This window comes from Oncorhynchus mykiss, chromosome 30, assembly GCF_057628025.1.
Source record: "Oncorhynchus mykiss isolate SJ-2025 chromosome 30, ASM5762802v1, whole genome shotgun sequence".
Classification (NCBI taxonomy): Eukaryota; Metazoa; Chordata; class Actinopteri; order Salmoniformes; family Salmonidae; genus Oncorhynchus; species Oncorhynchus mykiss.
In genome coordinates, this window is record NC_143051.1 from 1,106,589 (window position 1) to 1,127,596 (window position 21,008).

The window sequence follows — 21,008 nt, forward strand, 5'->3', positions numbered from 1 at the left end:
TTCCCCACAACATATAAGAGCATGAGAACGGGAACTTGCACTGTAATAAAAAAAAAAATGTGGAGACCCCTTCAAATTAGTGGATTTGGCTATTTCAGCCATACCTGTTGCTGACGGGTGTATAAATTTGAGCACACAGCCATACAATTTCCATAGACAAACATTGCCAGTAGAATGGCCTTACTGAAGAGCTCAGTGACTTTCAATGTGGCACCGTCATAGGACGCCACCTTTCCAACAAGTCAGTTTGTCAAATTTATGCCCTGCTAGATCTTCCCCGGGTCAACTATAAGTGCTGTTATTGTGAAGTGGAAATGTCTAGGAGAGCAACAGCTCAGCCGTGAAGTGGTAGGCCACACAAGCTCATAGAACGGGACTGCAGAGTGCTGAAGCTCGTAAAAACTTCTGTCCTCGATTGCAACACTCACTACAGAGTTCCAAACTGCCTCTGGACGCAACGTCAGCACAATAACTAACTGTTCATCGGGAGCGTCATGATTTCCATGGCTGAGCAGCCGCACACAAGCCTAAGATCACCGCACAGATCCCTGACCTCAACCCCCATTGAACACCTTTGGGATGAATTGGAACGCCGACTGCGAGCCAGGCCTTATCGCCCAACATCAGTGCCCAAGTCCATGATTTTGGAATTAGATGTTCGTGCAGGTGTCCACATTATTTTGGCTGTGTAGTTTAGTGAACATGCTTGGGCACAGTGGAAGTTACCTGCTGCAGTATGTCTCCTAGTTCTGTGCTCAGTTCTTTTGCTGCCAGTTGTTCTCGGTGTATCATCCAACGTGTCCATATGGCAGAAAGAAACACATTCAGAACTAGTGCAGAGGCCTAATCATCCCCTGTGCCGTTTCCTGCTCCCGAATCGTGAGACAGAACAATATGTCCTCATGAATAGCATCCGGTGACCTGTTTAGCCAACAATAGTCAATGCATGGTCATCTGGGCCCTCACAGCTAATGTCCATTTGGAGAGTATAATCTGGGGAGTTTGAGTCGTTCCGTCCGTTTTCTCTTGATTGCTTTGTGTTTTCTGACAAAGGTATTGGTGTGAGTTTGTCCCTCTGCCTCCACACACATTGTTTTCACCATATCAATTGCAGCCGGTAATATCAAAGTCTCTGCAATAGTGTGTGGTTTCATAGTGTATCATGCCTAGTCATTCAATGATTCAACGTTTCAAGTGCAATGGTCAAGTGCAGCCGTTCCCCATGATCTAAGGGCGCTCATATTTTGGGGCCGCGACCCCTAGCTGCAACAAACACTCAAACTGGACAGTTTTATCTCACTCTCTTAATTCAAAGACATAGACACTCTTACTGACAGTTGTGGCTGCTTTGCGTGATGTATTGTTGTCTCTACCTTCTTGACCTTTGTGCTGTTGTCTGGGCCCAACAATGTTTAACCTGAGCTGCTACCATGTTGTTTTGCTGCCATGTTGTTGTCTTAGGTCTCTCTTTCCTGTGTATCCTGTGCTAATCGTCCTCTGGAATAACAGACATTCTGGAGTAATAATTCCATAACCAACTAGTCCTGTGCGAAATAGGGCTCCTGTCTAATCTGAAATGTAGCAAAGTAGAGCTGCAATATGTCATTAGTTAGTTTTAAAGGGCAACTACACTTCCTGATTTTGAAATGCTCGTAGCCATGACTACATTCAAACACGAGTTGATATCGGTGTGGTTTGATGTGGGTGTCTCCTGTATTTGCAGGTGGGAAGAGTTGGTCAAATTTATTTCGCCATTTAGCTTGAGCCTGGCTGGTTTGTGACCTGACTTTGAACCCTAGCTCAGGGGCTAGTTAGGGACTGTCAATAAATTACACAATGTAAATGTGACAATATTTTCATGTTGCACACCTTTTAGTTCTAATGCTTTTGATATCTGTGTATTAATTTTGGTTGGTTTGAGGTTTTTAAGTCATTGTAATTTGGAGCTATTGGATTTTTAACATATTGTCCCATATACATTGTGTAATTTACAGATGGTCCCTAAATCACGCCATAGGGATATCCAAAGTCAACCCAAGTAATGCCTGTAGTAAATTATCAGGTCATATGCAGCTGCACTCTGAATTGATGAATACTGTCCTGCCAGCTGTGGTCCTGTGGGCAGAATTTATGAATACTGTCCTGCCAGCTGTGACCATGAGGGCAGAATTGATGAATACTGTCCTGCCAGCTGTGACCATGTGGGCAGAATTGATGAATACTGTCCTGCCAGCTGTGATCATGTGGGTAGAATTGATGAATACTGTCCTGCCAGCTGTGATCATGTGGGCAGAATTGATGAATACTGTCCTGCCAGCTGTGACCATGTGGGCAGAATTGATGAATACTGTCCTGCCAGCTGTGACCATGTGGGCAGAATTGATGAATACTGTGCTGCCAGCTGTGACCATGTGGGCAGAATTGATGAATACTGTCCTGCCAGCTGTGGGCAGAATTTATGAATACTGTCCTGCCAGCTGTGGTCATGTGGGCATAATTGATGAATACTGTCCTGCCAGCTGTGATCGTGTGGGCAGAATTGAAACAAACCCAACCTTCATTTACGTTATGATGCAGTCAAGGTCACACGTTTTGAACGAGACTGACTTTATTACCAAAATGATCCTATTTACACTTTGTAGGCAATTTTGACAGTAGAATAGATGTTTCTGGTTCATATCGATGCCACATGGTCCATTTTCTAAATGAAAGTTGATTTTTAGGGGCAGTTGTTCTTTAAAGTTACTGTATACCGACACAAACGGGGCAACTCAACTGTAAAGAGAAATTCAAGTGTCCACATAACAGAGCAGCACAACTCCAAATATAACAGATGAGAAGCTACATAGCCCCGAGTCGTCTATATGAATATAAAGAGACATGAGCCCAATAAAAATTACCTGTAGAATGTAATGATTCATTTCATCAGTTCTACCAGCTGTGAGATTTTTACATTACATAACATTTGAGGATTTTTTATTTTTTTTCACCTTTATTTAACCAGGTAGGCTAGTTGAGAACAAGTTCTCATTTGCAACTGCGACTTGGCCAAGATAAAGCATAGCAGTGTGAACAGACAACACAGAGTTACACATGGAGTAAACAATAAACAAGTCAGTAACACAGTAGGGAAAAAAATGATTTACTTATGATTTTTTTTACCTTCGATTTTTCAAAGTTTTGTTCACTTCCAATCTAAGTACAAAGCTGACCCTTTTCCCCGGTCTTTCTGGCTGCCCTGTCCCTTCTAAGTTGAATTTGGTTTGTCATATACACATGAAGTAGATAAATTAATAAAAAGAGTAATACAAATAAAAGCTCAATTAAATAATTTAATCAATTTAATAATGGGCAGTTTTTTTTATTTTTACAAATAGTTTTAATATTTCCTATATGGAAATAACAGACATGATCCAAACATATTGACCTGCAGAATGGATTAGGTTATGACCTCTATAATGAATTGAATGTTGTCAGTTCTCCCACCTCAACACTGGTAATTTGAAACAGGGTTAAATATGTTGTAGTAAAGTTCAGTCCACAGGGGGGCACTGTGTCCCTGTCAGAAAAACTTCTCTCTTTTGGTGCCAGCCAGCCAGTAGAAACGAATCCCATCAAATACACTCGCTAGAAGTAAACACTTGACCTAATATCAACATCCTTAGCTTGCCAATTCACTAAATATATTGTTAAATAACTCTGACACCCAATAGCTTAAGGATGCTGATCGCTAACGCTAGTTTATTTGCGTTATGTTGAGGCAGGCTAGATAAAGTAGTTCTGCCCTCCACCGAATTCACTGCTGCCTCAACCAGCATGCATTTTTTTTGTTGCCTTTCTTTCGTAAGAAGTTGCGTAAGAAATGTGTTTATTTGCTCTGTGCTATACTGCAGACGGAGTCACAGACGTTTTGTTGAGTGAGGACATTGACGTCTAAACGGTGGGAAGGGGTCAAGGGACGTGAGCGGTCCCGTGCGGTGTGAAATTACGACAAATCACAGCAGGCACCGGTCCCGCCAGGGGCTTCTTGCAGCACTGTCACGACTTCCGCCGAAGTAGGGTCCTCTCCTTGTTCGGGCGGTGGTCGGCGTCGCCGGTCTTCTAGCCATCATCGATCCACTTTTCATTTTCCATGTGTTGTCTCGTTTTTCTTCACACCTGGTTTCAATCCCCTCAATCACTTGTGTATTTAACCCCCGTCTCCCCCCATGTCTTTGTGTGGGATTGTTTATTGTACGTGATGGGTTTTTGTACCCAATATTTTGATATTTTTATGCTGTTGGTTTTGCTATTAAACTGCTCCGGCTATTACCATGTTCTGCTCTCCTGCGTCTGACTTCCCTGCCACTGGTTACACACCCCTTACAGAATCCCACACCAAGACAGGGGGGTAACAGAGGGTTAAATACACAAGTGATTGAGGGAATTGAAACCAGGTGTGAGGAAAAACAAGACAAAACACATGGAAAATTAAGTGGATCGATGATGGCCGAACAAGGAGACGCCCGAACAAGGAGAGGACCCAATGGAAGTCGTGACGAGCACGCTATATTGTATTGTACATTTTTTTTAAATACTGCATAGCTCAAGTGATGTGTGGTTATGGAAACTAATATTTGACCATCAAAACGTTCAGGGCTGGCCTAATGATGCCACTGTCCCACACCAAGCCCACGCCAGTCCAACACGGCTTAGCCCAAGCCAGTCCAACGCGGCTTAGCCCAAGCCAGTCCAACGTGGATATATGATAGTAACAACTTTGTATCAAAAAATATAATGTAACAGGCAGCTGATCCAAAAGAGTGGACTATATCAGGAGAAGTGAGGGCTGACCATGGGGCCTGATGTACAAAGGCACATCGGCCCAATGTTGGCAGCCTACGTGGTGCCCGTGTGGACATGTTTACTGAGAAGATACACTCAGCATAACATACACACTGAAGTCATGCTTCTGAGGTTTGATTAATGAAATAGAATCAGAAGTAGATGAGGATGCTATAATAATATAATAGTTAGGATTTAGAACATACTGCATTACTGTAGTGGCCTACTGTGCCTTTGGCAGGAATGTCATCATGTGAGTGGTCTTATGTCATAATAAAATAAACATTTCCTGTGTGCTTTGATAAAGTAGAGAGCTGACACGCATTATAGTGTTGTCCATTGCATGCCTGTCATGGACTACTTCAAAACAACAAATCAAGAGTCAAGGTTAGTCGATATTTCTTTATAGCAAAAATTAGAATAGGTCAATTTGTTTTGAACCATAACGATAAGTTAGTTAAACAACACAGACCAGTCCAGTCCAGATTGTACTCAACAGCGAGCAGAAATGGAGCTTTTAGTGCTTTCCACATGAGGGCCAAAATATTTGAGGCAAAACTGGTCCTGCCAAGGCTAGGGCCAGTCTGACATCTTGTAAATGTATTGGCTTAAAAATAGATCTTGGTTAAAAAAAGTCCCTTGTGAATTCCAGGTCAATCCAGGATAGTTAATCCACCGCCTGTGTGGAACTCGATACATGCGGAGAATCTCAAATGTATACTCCTCGCGTTCTCTCGCCTATCCTTCTCAAAACCCATTGGATGAGAAAGCCAAAGATCCTTCCCCTCTGACCTCCTCCAATTGGTTTTGAGAAGGAGGCGAGGAAGAAAGGACGCGAGAAGTATTCAATTGAGATTCTCCCAAATTACAACCTATTTCCATTATAGTGAACTTCCTTCTGGTCAAAGGCAGTGCTCTCCAGTGTTTCCAGAAAGTGTTCACACCTTTCCACATTTTGTTGTTACAAAGTGGGATTCAAATGGATTGTTGACAAAAAATGACAATTCAATCTACACAAATACTCTGTCAAAGTGGGAGGACAGTTGTAACATTTGTAAATAAATGAAACAGGAATATATCTTGATTAGACAAGTTTTCAACCCCCTGACTCAATACATGTTAGAAACACCTTTGCTATTCACCTGCTATTCGTTGGGGGTGGAGATCTAATAAATGAAGGTGGGGTGGAGGTGGGTCTACAAACACCACATTAATGAATGTGTGTCGACAGATATGCTTTGTTCTCTTGCACTGCCCTTTCCCACCTGGACAAAAGGAACACCTTCGTGAGAATGCTTTTCATTGACTACAGCTCAGCGTTCAACACCATAGTGCCCTCAACGCTCATCACTAAGCTAAGGACCCTGGGACTAAACACCTCCCTCTGCAACTGGATCCTGGACATCCTGACGGGCCACCCCCAGGGGGTAAGAGTAGGCAACAACACGTCTGCCAAGCTGATCCTCAACACGGGAGCCCCTCGGGTACGTGCTTAGTCCCCTCCTGTTCTCCCTGTTCACCCATGACTGCGTGGCCAAGCATGACTCCAACATCATTAAGTTTGCAGACAACACAACGGTGGTAGGCCTGATCACCAACAAGAATGCGACAGCCTATGGGAGGAGGGCAGAGACAACAACCTCTCCCTCACCGTGATCAAGACAAAGAAGATGATCTACTGCAGGAAAAAGAGAACTGAGCACGCCCACATTCTCATCGACGGGGCTGCAATGGAGCAGGTTGAGAGCTTCAAGTTCCTTGGTGTCCACATCAACAACAAACTAACATGGTCCAAGCACACCAAGACAGTCGTGAAGAGGGCACGACAAAACCTATTCCCCCTCAGGAGACTGAAAAGATTTGGCATGAGTCCTCAGATCATCAAAAGATTCTACAGCTGCACCATCAAGAGCATCCTGACTGGTTGCATCACTGCCTGGTATGACAACTTCTCGGCCTCCGACTGTAAGGCACTACAGAGGGTAGTGCGTACAGCCCAGTACATCACTGGGGCCAAGCTTCCTGCCATCCAGGACCTCTATATCAGGCAGTGTCAGAGGAAGGCCCTAAATTGGCCAAAGACTCCAGCCACCCTAGTCATAGACTGTTTTCTCTGCAACCGCACGGCAAGCGGTACCACAGCGCCATGTCTAGGTCCAAAAGGCTTCTTCTTAACAGCTTCTACCCCCAAGCCATAAGACTCCTGAACATCTAATCAGATGGCTACCTGGGATATTTGCATTGACCCCCTCCTCCCTTTTTCTTACGCTGATGCTACTCTCGCTGTTAATTATCTATGCATAGGCACTTCATCCCTACCTACATGTACAAATTACCTCAACTAACATGTACCTCCACACATTGACTCAGTACCGGTACCCCCTGTATACAGTGGGGCAAAAAAGTATTTAGTCAGCCACCAATTGTGCAAGTTCTCCCACTTAAAAGATGAGAGGCCTGTAATTTTCATCATAGGTACACTTCAACTATGACAGACAAAATGAGGGGAGAAAATCCAGAAAATCACATTATAGGATTTTTAATGAATTTATTTGCAAATTATGGTGGAAAATAAGTATTTGGTCAGTAACAAAAGTTTATCTCAATACTTTGTTATATACCCTTTGTTGGCAATGACAGAGGTCAAATGTTTTCTGCAAGTCTTCACAAGGTTTTCACACACTGTTGCTGGTATTTTGGCCCATTCCTCCATGCAGATCTTACTGACAGCTGTGGATGCTTCGGGTGATGTATTGTTGTTTCTACTGTTACATCCTAAGATGCTGGGTTCTTTTACTGAAGACTCCAAAGCGTACTGATAATAAACAGAACAGATTTATTTAATGTTCTCCTTAACATATTTCAGTCTACTGCTCTCTACAGCCTCTTCAGCCCAACAGTCTACTGCTCTCTACAGCCTCTTCAGCCCAACAGTCTACTGCTCTCTACAGCCTCTTCAGCCCAACAGTCTACTGCTCTCTACAGCCTCTTCAGCCCAACAGTCTACTGCTCTCTACAGCGTCTTCATCCCAACAGTCTACTGCTCTCTACAGCCTCTTCAGCCCAACAGTCTACTGCTCTCTACAGCGTCTTCAGCCCAACAGTCTACTGCTCTCTACAGCGTCTTCAGCCCAACAGTCTACTGCTCTCTACAGCCTCTTCAGCCCAACAGTCTACTGCTCTCTACAGCCTCTTCAGCCCAACAGTCTACTGCTCTCTACAACCTCTTCAGCCCAACAGTCTACTGCTCTCTACAGTGTCTTCAGCCCAACAGTCTACTGCTCTCTACAGTGTCTTCAGCCCAACAGTCTACTGCTCTCTACAGACTCTTCAGCCCAACACTCGACTGCTCTCTACAGAGTCTTCAGCCCAACAGTCAACTGCTCTCTACAGCCTCTTCAGCCCAACACTCGACTGCTCTCTACAGTGTCTTCAGCCCAACACTCGACTGCTCTCTACAGCCTCTTCAGCCCAACAGTCTACAGCCTCTTCAGCCCAACAGTCTACAGCCTCTTCAGCCCAACAGTCGACTGCTCTCTACAGCCTCTTCAGCCCAACAGTCTACTGCTCTCTTCAGCCTCTTCAGCCCAACAGTCTACTGCTCTCCACAGCCTTTTCAGCCCAACACTCGACTGCTCTCTACAGCCTCTTCAGCCCAACTCTCCAAAACATTATTGATATTTTCCCTACCTTGCATCTCGTAATCCAATCACTTCAATGCAAGAACGGAAACCCTATTATCATTTGTTAATTCAAATAACTCAACCCCTGCATTTCAAATCCCATTGGCTATTTCTAACCATTTTACAACTAAACTCGTTAGAACATAATAAATTTCACAATACACCCTATCTACCTTTGTGCTGTTGTCTGTGCCTTGTAGTGCTGCTACCATGTTGTGCTGCTACCATGTTGTGTTGCTACCATGTTGTCATGTTGTGTTGCTGCCATGCTATGTTGTTGTCTTAGGTCTCTCTTTTTGTAGTGTTGTGGTGTCTGTCTTGTCGTGTGTTTTGTCCTATATTTTTAGCCCCCATCTCCGCAGGAGGCCTTTTGCCTTTTGGTAGGCCGTCATTGTAAATAAGAATTTGTTCTTAACTGACTTGCCTAGTTAAATAAAAACATAACATGTATTGCAGCCCCTTTTCCACTGTGAAATAGGCTATAAATAGCTGTGCCATTATTAAAAATTGTAATTGTGTGCCCTCGTAATTGGAGTGGACGAAACTGTGGACACCCAAGCTATAGGCCACTGTAATTGATATATGCACTTTAGAATGTCTCAAATTTAGCCTACTCCCAATTTTTTCTCCGTTTTCTTTTCAATTTGTATCATGTTAAATATTACCCACCATCGGGAGCCACCGTCAGTAATACCCACATACATTTATAACTGTCACTTTAGTGTTTGTTTTCTTCCATTTGTAGCTTAGGTTTTGCATCGTGCCATTCCGTTTACCTTTATTTCCTCTGTCATGTCAGTGTAGTTGTTCCTGAGGGTAGCTAGCATTAGTGGATCACATTCGGCTAACGCAATAATTTGTGACATGTCGTCTATCATCGTTTATTGTGAATCATTATGGGACTCAGACCACATGTAGCAGGTTAAACTTGTTCACGACTGGACCGTTGTCAAACAGTTCCATGATTAGTGAGGATCAGGGGTGAGTGGATGGTAGCGGGGTGAAGAGGTAGTGGCTCGGGTGGTTGTTGTCCTTGATTATCTTGTTGACCTTCCTGTGACATCGGGTGCTGTAGGTGTCCTGGAGGGCCCCGGTGATGCCCCCGGTGATGTATTGTGCAGACCTCACTACCCTCTGGAGAGCCTTGTGGTTGTGCGCGGTGCAGTTGCCGTACTAGGCAGTGATACAGCCCTACAGGATGCTCTCAATTGTGCATCTGTAAAACTTTGTCAGGGTTTTAGGTGCTAAGCCAAATGTCTTCAACCTCTTGAGGTTGAAGAGGCGCTGTTGCGTCTTCACCACATGTTTATGTGGGTGGACCAATTCAGTTTGTCTGTGATGTGTACACCCAGGAATTTAAATCTTTCCACCTTCTCCACTGCAGTCCCGTCGATGTGGATAGGGGGGTGCTCCCTCTGCTTTTTCCACGATCATCTCCTTTTGTTGACGTTGAGTGAGAGGTTGTTTTCCTGGGTTCCTCACCTCCTCCCTGTAGGCTGTCTTGTTGTTGGTAATCAGGACAACTACTGTTGTGTCGTATGCAAACTTGATGATTGAGTTGGAGGCGTGCATGGACACGCAGTCATGGATGATCAGGGAGTACAGGAGGTGGCTGAGCACACACCCTTGTGGGGCCCCACTGTTGAGGATCAGCCAAGTGGAGATGTTGTTTCCTACCTTCACCAGCTGGGGGCGGCCCATCAGGAAGTCCAGGACCCAATCGCACAGGATGGGGTTCAAACCCAGGGCTTCAAGCTTACTGATGAGCTTGGAGGGTACTATAGTGTTGAATGCTGAGCTGTAGTCAATGAACAGCATTCTTACATAGGTATTCCTCTTGTCCAGATGGGATAGGGCAGTGTGTAGTGTGCATCTGTACCTATTGGGGCGGTATTCAAATTGAGGTGGGTCTTGGGTGGCAGGTAAGGTGGAGGTGATATGATCCTTGACTTGTCTCTCAAAGCACTTCATGATGACAGAAGTGAGTGCTACTAGTCATTTAGTTCAGTTACCTTTGCCTTCTTGGGTACAGGAACAATTGTGGCCATCTTGAAGCATGTGGGGACAGCATGGGATAGGGAGAGATTGAATTTGTCCCCAAACACACCAGCCAGCTGGTCTGTGCATGATCTGAGGACATGGCTAGGAATGATGTCTGGTCCGGCAGCTTGCGAGGGTTAACATGTTTAAATGTATTACTCATGTCAGCCACAGAGAAGGAGAGGGGGGGGCCGCAGTCCTTGTTAGCGGGCCACGTTGGTAGCTCTGTATTATCCTCAAAGTGGGCAAAGAAGGTGTTTATTTTGTCTGGAAGCAAGACGTCGGTGTCCGTGACGGGGCTGGTTTTCTTTTTGTTGTCCATGATTGTCTATAGACCCTGCCACATACGTTGTGTGTCTGAGCCGTTGAATTGCGACTCCACTTTGTCCCTATACCGACATTTCTCTTGTTTGATTGCCTTGCGGAGGGAATAACTACACTTTTTGTATTCCACCATATTCCAAGTCACCTTACCTTGGTTAAACACGGTTCGTGCTTTTCGTTTTGCGCGAATTCCGCCATCTATCCACGGTTTCTGTTTAGGGTAGGTTTTAATAGTGACAGTGGTTACAACATCTCCAATGCACTTCCTTATAAACTCACTCACCGGATCAGCGTATAAATCGATATCCAGCGCAGACAGAGATGGCTGTCTCGCTTCGCGTTCCTAGGAAACTATGCAGTATTTTGTTATTTCTTACATTGTTACCCCAGGAAATCTTAGGTTTTATTACATACAGCCGGGAGGAACTATTGAATATAAGAGCAACGTCAACTCACCAACATTACGACCAGGAAAACAACCTTCCCGAAGTGGATCCTCTGTTTGGCCCACCACCCAGGATAATGGATTGGATCCCAGCCAGCGGCACAAAACAACGGAGCAGCAGAAGGGGCAGACGGAGCGGTCTTCTGGACGGGCACATCGCGCACTGCTCCCGAGCATACTACTCGCCAATGTCCAGTCTCTTGACAACAAGGTATTCAAAATCCGAGCAAGGGTTGCCTTCCAGAGAGACATCAGAGATTGTAACGTTCTTTGTTTCACGGAAACATGGATCACTCGAGACACGCTATTTGGAGTCGGTACAGCCACCTGGTTTCTTCACGCATCGCGCTGACAGAAACAAACATCTCTCTGGAAATAAGAATGGCGGGAGTGTATGCCTTATGATTAACCAGACGTGGTGTGATCATAACAACATACAGGAACTCATGTCCTTTTGTTCACCTGACTTAGAATTCCTCACAATCAAATGCAGACCGCATTATCTACCTAGAGAATTCTCTTCGATCATAATCACAGTCGTGTATATTCCCTAACCAAGCAGACACATCGACGGCCCTGAATGAACTTCATTTGACTCTATGTAAACTGGAAACCACATATCCTGAGGGTGCATTTATTGTAGCTGGGGATTTTAACAAAGCTAATTTTAGAACAAGGCTACCTAAATTCTACCAGATATCGATTGCGCAACCCGGGCTGGCAAAACCCTGGATCATTGTTATTCTAACTTCCGCGACGCATATAAGGCCCTCCCCTGCCCTCCTTTCGGAAAAGCTGACCACGACTCCATTTTGTTGCTCCTAGCCTATAAACTGAAACTAAAACAGGAAGCACCCGTGCTCAGGTCTGTTCAACGCTGGTCCGACCAATCGGATTCCACGCTTCAAGATTGCTTTGATCACGTTCCGCATAGCGTCGAACAACAACATTGATGAAGCGTGGATTGCGATTACTCAGACCAGCGTGAATGGTTCTTGTCACGGGTACATCCTGTTTGTGTTTCTGCCTATAGGAAGGGAGGAGCAACATGGAGTCGTGGTCAGATTTGCCGAAGGGAGGGCCTTGTATGCATCTCGGAAGTTAGAGAAGCAGTGATCCAGTGTATTACCCACATGAGAGCTGCAATCAATATGCTGATAGAATTTAGGTAGCCTTGTTCTCAAATTTGCTTTGTTAAAATCCCCAGCTACAATAAATGCAGCCTCAGGATATATGGTCTCTAGTTTGCATAGAGTCCAGTGAAGTTAATTGAGGGCCGTTGTGGTATCTGCTTGAGGGGGGGTGGTGTACGCAGCTGTGAGAATAACTGATGCAAATTCTCTTCGGAGATAATATGGTCAGCATTTGATTGTGAGGAATTCTAGGTCAGGTGAACAAAAGGACTTGAGTTCCTATATGTTGTTACGATTACACCATGAGTTGTTAATCATGAAACATACACCCCCGTCCTTCTTCTTCCCGGAGAGATGTTTATTCCTGTAGGCGCGACGCATAAAGAATCCAGGTGGCTGTACCGACTCTGGGTCGGCCTTTGGATTCAGATCAAATGCCCTGGGTGGTGATGTGAACAGAGGATCAGTTTCGGGAAAGTCGTATTCCTGGTCGTAATGTTGGTAAGCTAACGTCGCTCTGATATCTAATAGTTCTTCCCGGCTGTATGTAATAACACTTAAGATTTTCTGGGCTAACAATGTAAGAAATAATACATTTAAAAAAAAACATTGCATAGTTTCCTAAGGACAAGAAGTAAGGTGACCCTCTCTATGAATAAGCCTGTGCTTAGCTCTATTCTGTTTATTTTTATCCTAATAAACTCCCCAGTCCTTAAAAATTACAAGCATACCCATAACATGATGCAGCCACCAGTATGCTTGAAAATATGGAGAGTGTGTAACATGTACTCCGGGAGTCAGAAAGCAGGGACAGAAGGGGACTTTAATACTGAACAGATACAAAATAACAAACATGGGCCGCATACTGAACATGAGACACGAGCAATAACACCTAAGGACTGATGACAAATGAGGGCTAAATAAATGGGGTGTAATCAGGGTAATGATAAAGTCCAGGTGTGCCTAATGATGGGGTGTGAGTAATGATAGGCTGCCAGGACCGGTGGTTAGTAAACCAGTGATGTTGAACGCCGGAGCGGGAGTAGACGTGACAGAAGGGTACTCAGTAATGTGTTGTATTGGATTTGTCCCAAACATAACACTTTGCATTCAGGACAAAAAGTTCATTTCTTTGCCACATTTTTTGCAGTATGACTTTAGTGCCTTGTTGCAAACATGATGCATGTTTTGGAATATTTTTATTCTGTACAGGTTTCCTTATTTTCACTCTGTCATTTAGGTTAGTATTGTGGAGTAACTACAATGTTGTTGATCCATCCTCAGTTTTCTCCTATCACAGCTATTAGACTCTGTAACTGTTTTAAAGTCACCGTTGGCCTTATGGTGAAATCCCTGAGCGGTTTCCTTCCTCTCCGGCAACTGAGTTAGGAGGACGCCTGTATCTTTGTAATTAATAACTTCACCATGCTCAAGGGGATATTCAATGTCTATTTATTTGTGTACCCATCTACCAATAGGTGCCCTTTGAGAGGCATTGTAAAACCTCCCTGGTCTTTGTGGTTTAATCTGTGTTTGAAATTCACTGCTTGACTGAGGGAGCTTACAGATAATTGTATGTGTGGGGTACAGAGATGAGGTCATTCAAAAATCAAGTTAAACACTATTATTGCACACAGAGTGAGTACATGCAACTTATTATGTGACTTGTTAATTACATTTTTACTCCTGAACTTGCTATATCAAAGTGGTGAATACTTAATGACTCAAGAAATTTCAACGTCTCATTTTAAATTACTTTGTATAAGATTCCAAAACCATAATTCCACTTTGACATTATGGGGTATTGTGTGTAGACTAGCGACAAAACAATCTCAATTTAATCCATTTTAAATTCAGGCTGTAACACAACTTTTTTAGGGGGAAAAAGTCAGGGGGTGTGAATACCATCTGAAGGCACTGTAAAAAAAAAAATTGATGCACCCATGGACCAATCAGTGCTCAAACTGTGGCGGAATCAGTCCTCATTGGACCTCATCATGTGTTCCAAGTGGGAGAAGGAGAGAGAGCGCCGCCTATGAGGTCTCCACTATAGGTTATTGACCGAGTTGTGACCGAATCCCCATCCATTCAATCACAACTGATGTACTTTAGAATTTCCAAATCTTCTTTTCCTCCTGGTGGCCCCAGCTGACATTCCAGGCTTCCACTGATGAAGGAATGGGGTGAATTCCTCCCTCCTTCAAGCAACCAAAACATCTGTTCAGTTTAGTCATCACAGAACTACAGTCAATCATTTTAAAAGGTGAGTCATTCCTACAATTCATTGGAAGCTTAGTGACATCTTGACGTCACACACAGAGACACTTGTCGTGACGTTGTATTGATTAATGTGACGACTGCTGCTCATCGAGTGATTAACGGTTAAAACAAAGTGATTAAATGAATGAGGTAATTATTAACTCATTAACCTGGGGCACCATGGTAAAGTTTGGTTTTATTGAGTTTCTATTTCCCAAATTAACTCAAAGAATATCAGAATATCGATTTTGCAACTGTTGCTAATCAATCAATTTCCTCTACAGTCTCATTCTGAACTTTGCATAATCTGGGAATCTGCACAAACCCAAGTCTCAACAAATAAGTCCGTACAACACCAATTGAGTTGATGATTTATTTACTAACAAGCTAAAATGATAATATAAGATACAAACACACAGTCTAGGCTATTGATTAGAGCTTAGTACAACGAAACAGCTCCCTAGTGGGCCAACACAATATGACACGTGTTACACAAGATGGGGATTTAAAAGAGAGAAAGCACATTTGGAAACTAGGCCTAGTTTAACCCTAACCTTGAACCGGACTGCCGTCTCTTATGGGTCAGAATATAATAATGTAATTACGTGTCGAAAGTCTCAGACGGGGTGTCTCTTCGTGGACGAGTTTCAGCTTCTCTGATGACACACTTCTCTGGTTACAGGGTGTAACTCTCTGGTTGTCCTCACAATGTCAGTGTCCTTTGTCTTAGTGGTCTATTTCCTCGCCCTTGTTCTGAATGGGGTCTTTTGAGAACAGCCAACCCTGTAGCTCAGGGCTCACAGCGTAGGAATAAAAGCAGTGTAGACACACGATTCGATGGAGAGTGGTGACCGGGTGGTCCCTCTTAAACGCAACTACTCATCCGTAGCATGGATAGATAAAAGGTTCCTTTGTCTTCAACCTCGTGTTGTGTTTTGGGGTTGTTGACTACTCAGACCTTGGCTGAAGCTCAGGTCACTTATTTTAACAGTACTCGTCTTGCGTTGTGTACAATCAGTCATCGACACGGAACTCCAACATGTAGCACCAGTCATGTAGCTTTATTCTGTTAGGAACGGCACAAAGTTGCACGTCATGCAATGCACGTCTCACCATCCAACTCTGCACTCACACACGCTGGTTTGGTGCTTGTTCACTGGGGTAGTTACCAAAATAATACAATTACAATATACAATATAATATATTTAACAATGTACCTGTTAGGAACGGCACAAAGTTGCACGTCATGCAATGCACGTCTCACCATCCAACTCTGCACTCACACACTGTACAAAATATATGAACCCCCCCACCAGACACAGTAAGTTGCTAGCTAGTACTGGCGGGAATTCTTTACAACAAATATTCTCCAAAAACCGCTGCATCTTATGTGTGATGTTCGAATAACATTTACAAACAATTTGATATAAATTGTACATTTAAATCATCACTTGAGAGTATAAAAATCACTTGATGTACAGTGCTTTGCAACCAACAACTTACCGCTGGTTTGGTGCTTGTTCACTGGGACGATTCTAACTGGAACATCCCCCCTCGTAAGCAAGCTACGCAAACCAGCCAATAAGATGCCATGTTGAGTAGGTGAAGGCAAGACAAACTCAAACCAAAAACCCATTGGCTTAACAATAAAGTGGCAAGGGGAATCACCAATATAACCCTGTTACACTTAGTCTGCAAGTTTTATACCCTCGGGTCATAAATAGGCGTTTCCGCTTTTATGGCAAGATCGTCTGGGCGTCCCTAGTCACGAGGCAAGGTCTGGATTTGACTCAGATTCGATTTAGACAACTACCTTCACATTTCATCTTTACAGAAACATTCTCTTTGATCTGGACAACGTACAATATGCAAACATCAAGCATATACTGTACTAGGAAAATTCTTAAAATTACAATGTTTTCATTATAACGTTGTCCTTTAACTTGTAATAACATAACAAAAACAACATTAATTTTCCTATATCGTCATTACCACCATTGTGGCTGATGAATCCTATTGTAGGCTATACTCGGCCTTGTCTCAGGATGGTAAGTCGGTGGTTGAAGATATCCCTCTAGTGGTGTGGGGGCTGTGCTTTAGCAAAATGGGTGGGGTTATATCCTGCCTGTTTGGCCCTGTCCGGGGATATCATTGGATGGGGCCACAGTGTCTCCTGACCCCTCCTGTCTCAGCCTCCAGTATTTAAGCTGCAATAGTTTGTGTCGGGAGGCTAGGGTCAGTCTGTTATATCTGGAGTATTTCTCCTGTCTTATCCGGTGTCCTGTGTGAATTTAAGTATGCTCTCTCTAATTCTCTCTTTTGTTCTCTCTCTCAGAGGACCTGAGCCCTAGGACCATGCCTCAGGACTACCTGGCATGATGACTCCTTGCTGTCCCCAATCCACCTGGCCGTGCTGCTGCTCCAGTTTCAACTGTTCTGCCTGCGGCAATGGAACCCTGACCTGTTCACCGGACGTGCTATCTGTCCCAGACCTGCTGTTTTCAACTGTCTAGAGACAGCCGGAGCGGTAGAGATACTCTTAATGATCGGCTATGAAAAGCCAACTGACATTTACTCCTGAGGTGCTGACCTGTTGCACCCTCGACAACCACTGTGATTATTATTATTTGACCATGCTGGTCATTTATGAACATTTGAACATGTTCTGTTATAATCTCCACCCAGCACAGCCAGAAGAGGACTGGCCAACCCTCATAGCCTGGTTCCTCTCTAGGTTTCTTCCTAGGTTCTGGCCTTTCTAGGGAGTTTTTCCTAGGCACCGTGCTTCTACACCTGCATTGCTTGCTGTTTGGGGTTTTAGGCTGCGTTTCTGTACAGCACTTTGAGATTTCAGCTGATGTAAGAAGGGCTTTATAAAGAAATGTGATTTTGTCCCAAAGTCCATTTATTGCATGTTAATGTTCTGAGCCCCGTTCTCCATAGTGAGAGGACAAAGGAATATTGTCTGCTGCCTTAGATTTAAAATGGGCGTGAGGTGTCATAAAACCCCCCATCTCCATCTCTTCCCCTCTGGTGTGAGAGATCTCTCTGTAGGTTTGTGGTCCACGGTAACTTGGCCCAAGCAGGCCAGTCATGACACATTGCTTTATTTAACTAGGCAAGTCAGTTCAGAACAAATTCATATTAACAATGACAGCCTACCCCGGCCACACCCTAACCTGGACGACTCTGGGCCAATTGTGTGCCACCCAATGTGATACAGCCTGGAATTGAACCAGGGTCTGCAGTGACACCTCTAACACTGAAATGCAGTGCCTTAGACTGCTGGGCCACTTGGGAGCACAGCTTTAGGTGGCATATTGAACCGTGTAGTGTTTCCTGCTTTTGGAGGCATATTGAACTGTAATGTTTCCTGCTTTAGGAGAAATATTGAACCTTGTAGTGTGTCCTGCTTTAGGAGGCATATCTCACTGCAATGTTTCCTGCTTTAGGAGAAATATTGAACTATGTAGTGCGTCCTGCTTTAGGAGGCATTGAGCCGTGTAGTGTTTCCTTCTTTAGGAGACACATTGAACTGTAATGTTTCCTGAAAAGGTTTCACTTAATGTTTTCTTGATGGGGCAGCCTGGTCCGTGACCACATTGCAACTTTTGCCTGTACCACAAGGGCCTGTCCAAAGACTTGAACAACTGTGTACGTGTCCTCGCGAGATTCCGTAGTGATCGTTTGAATCCCATCCACAAGGAACCGGTCGGTCGGTGTTTCCAATGGGAAGGGCAGAAGTCTGGAACGGAGAAGTAACCCGTTACAACGAAGAACACAAATGCCATTTTGTGATCAATCCATTTTTATACCGAAGTGACATCGGTGAATCGTTGTAGTTCCATTTCCCCCCCCTTTACGGGACAAACCGTGAGGTGGATCTTTGTTTTTGAAACGGTAAGTCGGAATGAAGTAGCTTCCTAAATCAATGCAACGACGGCCTGCAAGCTAACTAGTTAGCTTAGGAAAGACAATACGCTTTCAATATAACCTATTCATTTAGTTATTCGTTTTGTTCTGTAATATGTTACTAAACTCGATCCTCCTGCCTAGATAACTTCGCTAAGCTTCTGTTTTCATAACAGGAACATTTCTTTGGTAAAAACCGCCCCGATGAGTTTCGACTTCCCCGAAGTGTTGGCTGTAGCCCGCTAGCTATCGTTAGCCATCTGGATGACTAACTAGCTAACATGAAAACACCCCCCCCCCCCTCTCCAAATGTTTGAAATAGTTTAAAATTAGATAGCGAATAGGCTCATTATATTGGCTTACAAATATGTTGCGACTGTCCTTTTGACTACTTTATAAATTGTAACGTTATACAGAAAGCCATTTAGTTGACGTTAGCTAGCGAGCAAATTGTACAAAATACATTTCAGCCAGTTTACTAGCAAACTAGACAATGGTGTTGGCATCTGACTAGCTAACTACCCAACATATTTTAATTTTACCCGGAGTTCTGATCAATTACCATTTTTAGCTAACTAGCTAGCTTTCTATTTGCGAGCTAATGTTCATGTTTGGCTTATTTGTGTTATTGTAACTACTAGCTAGCTAGCAATTTGATTTACTTTATTGCGTTTATGTTTACAGGGACAGTGCACATTAATCAACTTTACAGTAAAAGTTCTAGCGAGCCGGGTCATTTTCAACTGCAGTCCCTCAGCAGGCTATTAAAACAATAACCGTTTACACACTAAACAATCAACAGACAACATGGAAAGCGGAAGTACACAGCTAGGGATTATGTTCACAAATCAGATTGGCCTTTAGCCATGTCTTTGTTTTTTGTGAAAGTGTGATATGTGGTGCAGTTATGTGTGTCTGATGGCAGTGTATTCCAGACATGGGAAGCTCTCACAGAGAAAGTGGATTTACTAAAGGTGCTTTTCCTTAAGGGAACTTATACAGTCACTTCTCATGGCAGACCTTGTGGATCTGCCGCAGTGGGTTTGGGATTTCTGTTTGATTTTAAAATATTAAGTGGAGGGTAGCCAGGCCATTTAGGATCTGGAAAGGGGGATACCTAGTCAGTTGTACAACAATGTATTCATCTTCGGCGCCCGGGGAACAGTAGGTATACTGCCTTGCTCAGGGCCAGAACGACAGATTTTTTACCTAGTCAGCTAAGGGATTCGATCCAGCAACCTTTCGGTTACTGGTTCAGTGCTCCTACCTGCCAGGCTTCCTGCCTCCCAATATAGGAGCTCATGCTTTCTGAGGATTTAAGTGTCTATTGGGCTTTCTATCAAGCACTTTGAGAGCCTGTTTGTAGATGCACTGAATGGGTTTTAATGTTGGTACAGCAAGCTTCCGCCCAACTAGTAAAATCAAATCTTATTTGTCACATGCGCCAAATACAGCAGTTGTAGACCTTACTGTGAAATTCTGAATACAACAGGTGTAGTAGACCTTACAGTGAAATGCTGAATACAGCTGGTGTCGACCTCACAGTGAAATGCTGAATACAACAGGTGTAGTAGACCTTACAGTGAAATGCTGAATACAACAGGTGTAGTAGACCTTACAGTGAAATGCTAAATACAACAGGTGTAGTAGACCTTACAGTAAAATGCTGAATACAACAGGTGTAGTAGACCTTACAGTGAAATGCTTAGGACCTCATGCCCGTAACCAACAAAGCAGTTTTAAGAAAAAGTTGTTGTTTTTTAAAACATGATTAAACATCAGCGGTAAAATAACAGTAGCGTGGCTTTATACAGGGGGTCAGAGTCAATGTGTGGAGGCGCAGGATAGACAAGGTCATTTAGGTAATATGTACATCTGGGTAGAGTTAAAGTGACTGCATAGATAATAAACAGAGTAGCGGTAGTGTAAAAGAGGGACAGGGGGGGGGTGCAAATAACCATTTTATTAGCTGTTCAGGAGTCTTATGGCTTGAGGGTAGAATCTGTTAAGAAGCCTCTTGGACCTAGACTTTGCGCTCCGGTTCCGCTTGCCATGTGGTAGCTGCGTGAAGTCTGACTAGAGTGGCTGTAGTCCTTGACAATTTGTAGGGCTTTCCTCTGACACTGCCTGGTATAGAGGTACTGGATGTCAGGAAGCTTTGCCCCAGTGATGTACTGGGCCGCTCACACTACCCTGTAGTGCCTTGCGGTCGGAGGCCGAGCAGTTGCCATACCAGATCGATGGTGCAGCTGTAGAACTTATTGAGGGTCCAAGGACACATGCCAAATCTTTTCAGTCTCCCGAGGGGGAATAGGCTTTGTCATGCCTTCTTCATGACTGTCTTGGTGTGTTTGGATGGCTTGTTGGTGATGTGGACACCAAGGAACT

General features: G+C 43.9%; 1 protein-coding gene across 17 annotated transcripts in view; it reads left to right on the forward strand.

Moving 5' to 3' along the window:
- Positions 1 to 18,004: 18,004 nt before the first annotated feature.
- The window catches only part of rnf19a (ring finger protein 19A, RBR E3 ubiquitin protein ligase), a 56,682-nt gene continuing 53,678 nt past the window's right edge, over positions 18,005 to 21,008 (forward strand). For all 17 annotated transcript variants that reach the window (XR_016493747.1, XR_016493748.1, XR_005041409.2 and 14 more), the window contains exon 1: positions 18,005 to 18,608. The gene's annotated coding sequence lies outside the window, so the exon portion shown is untranslated. The remainder of the gene's footprint in view (positions 18,609 to 21,008) is intronic.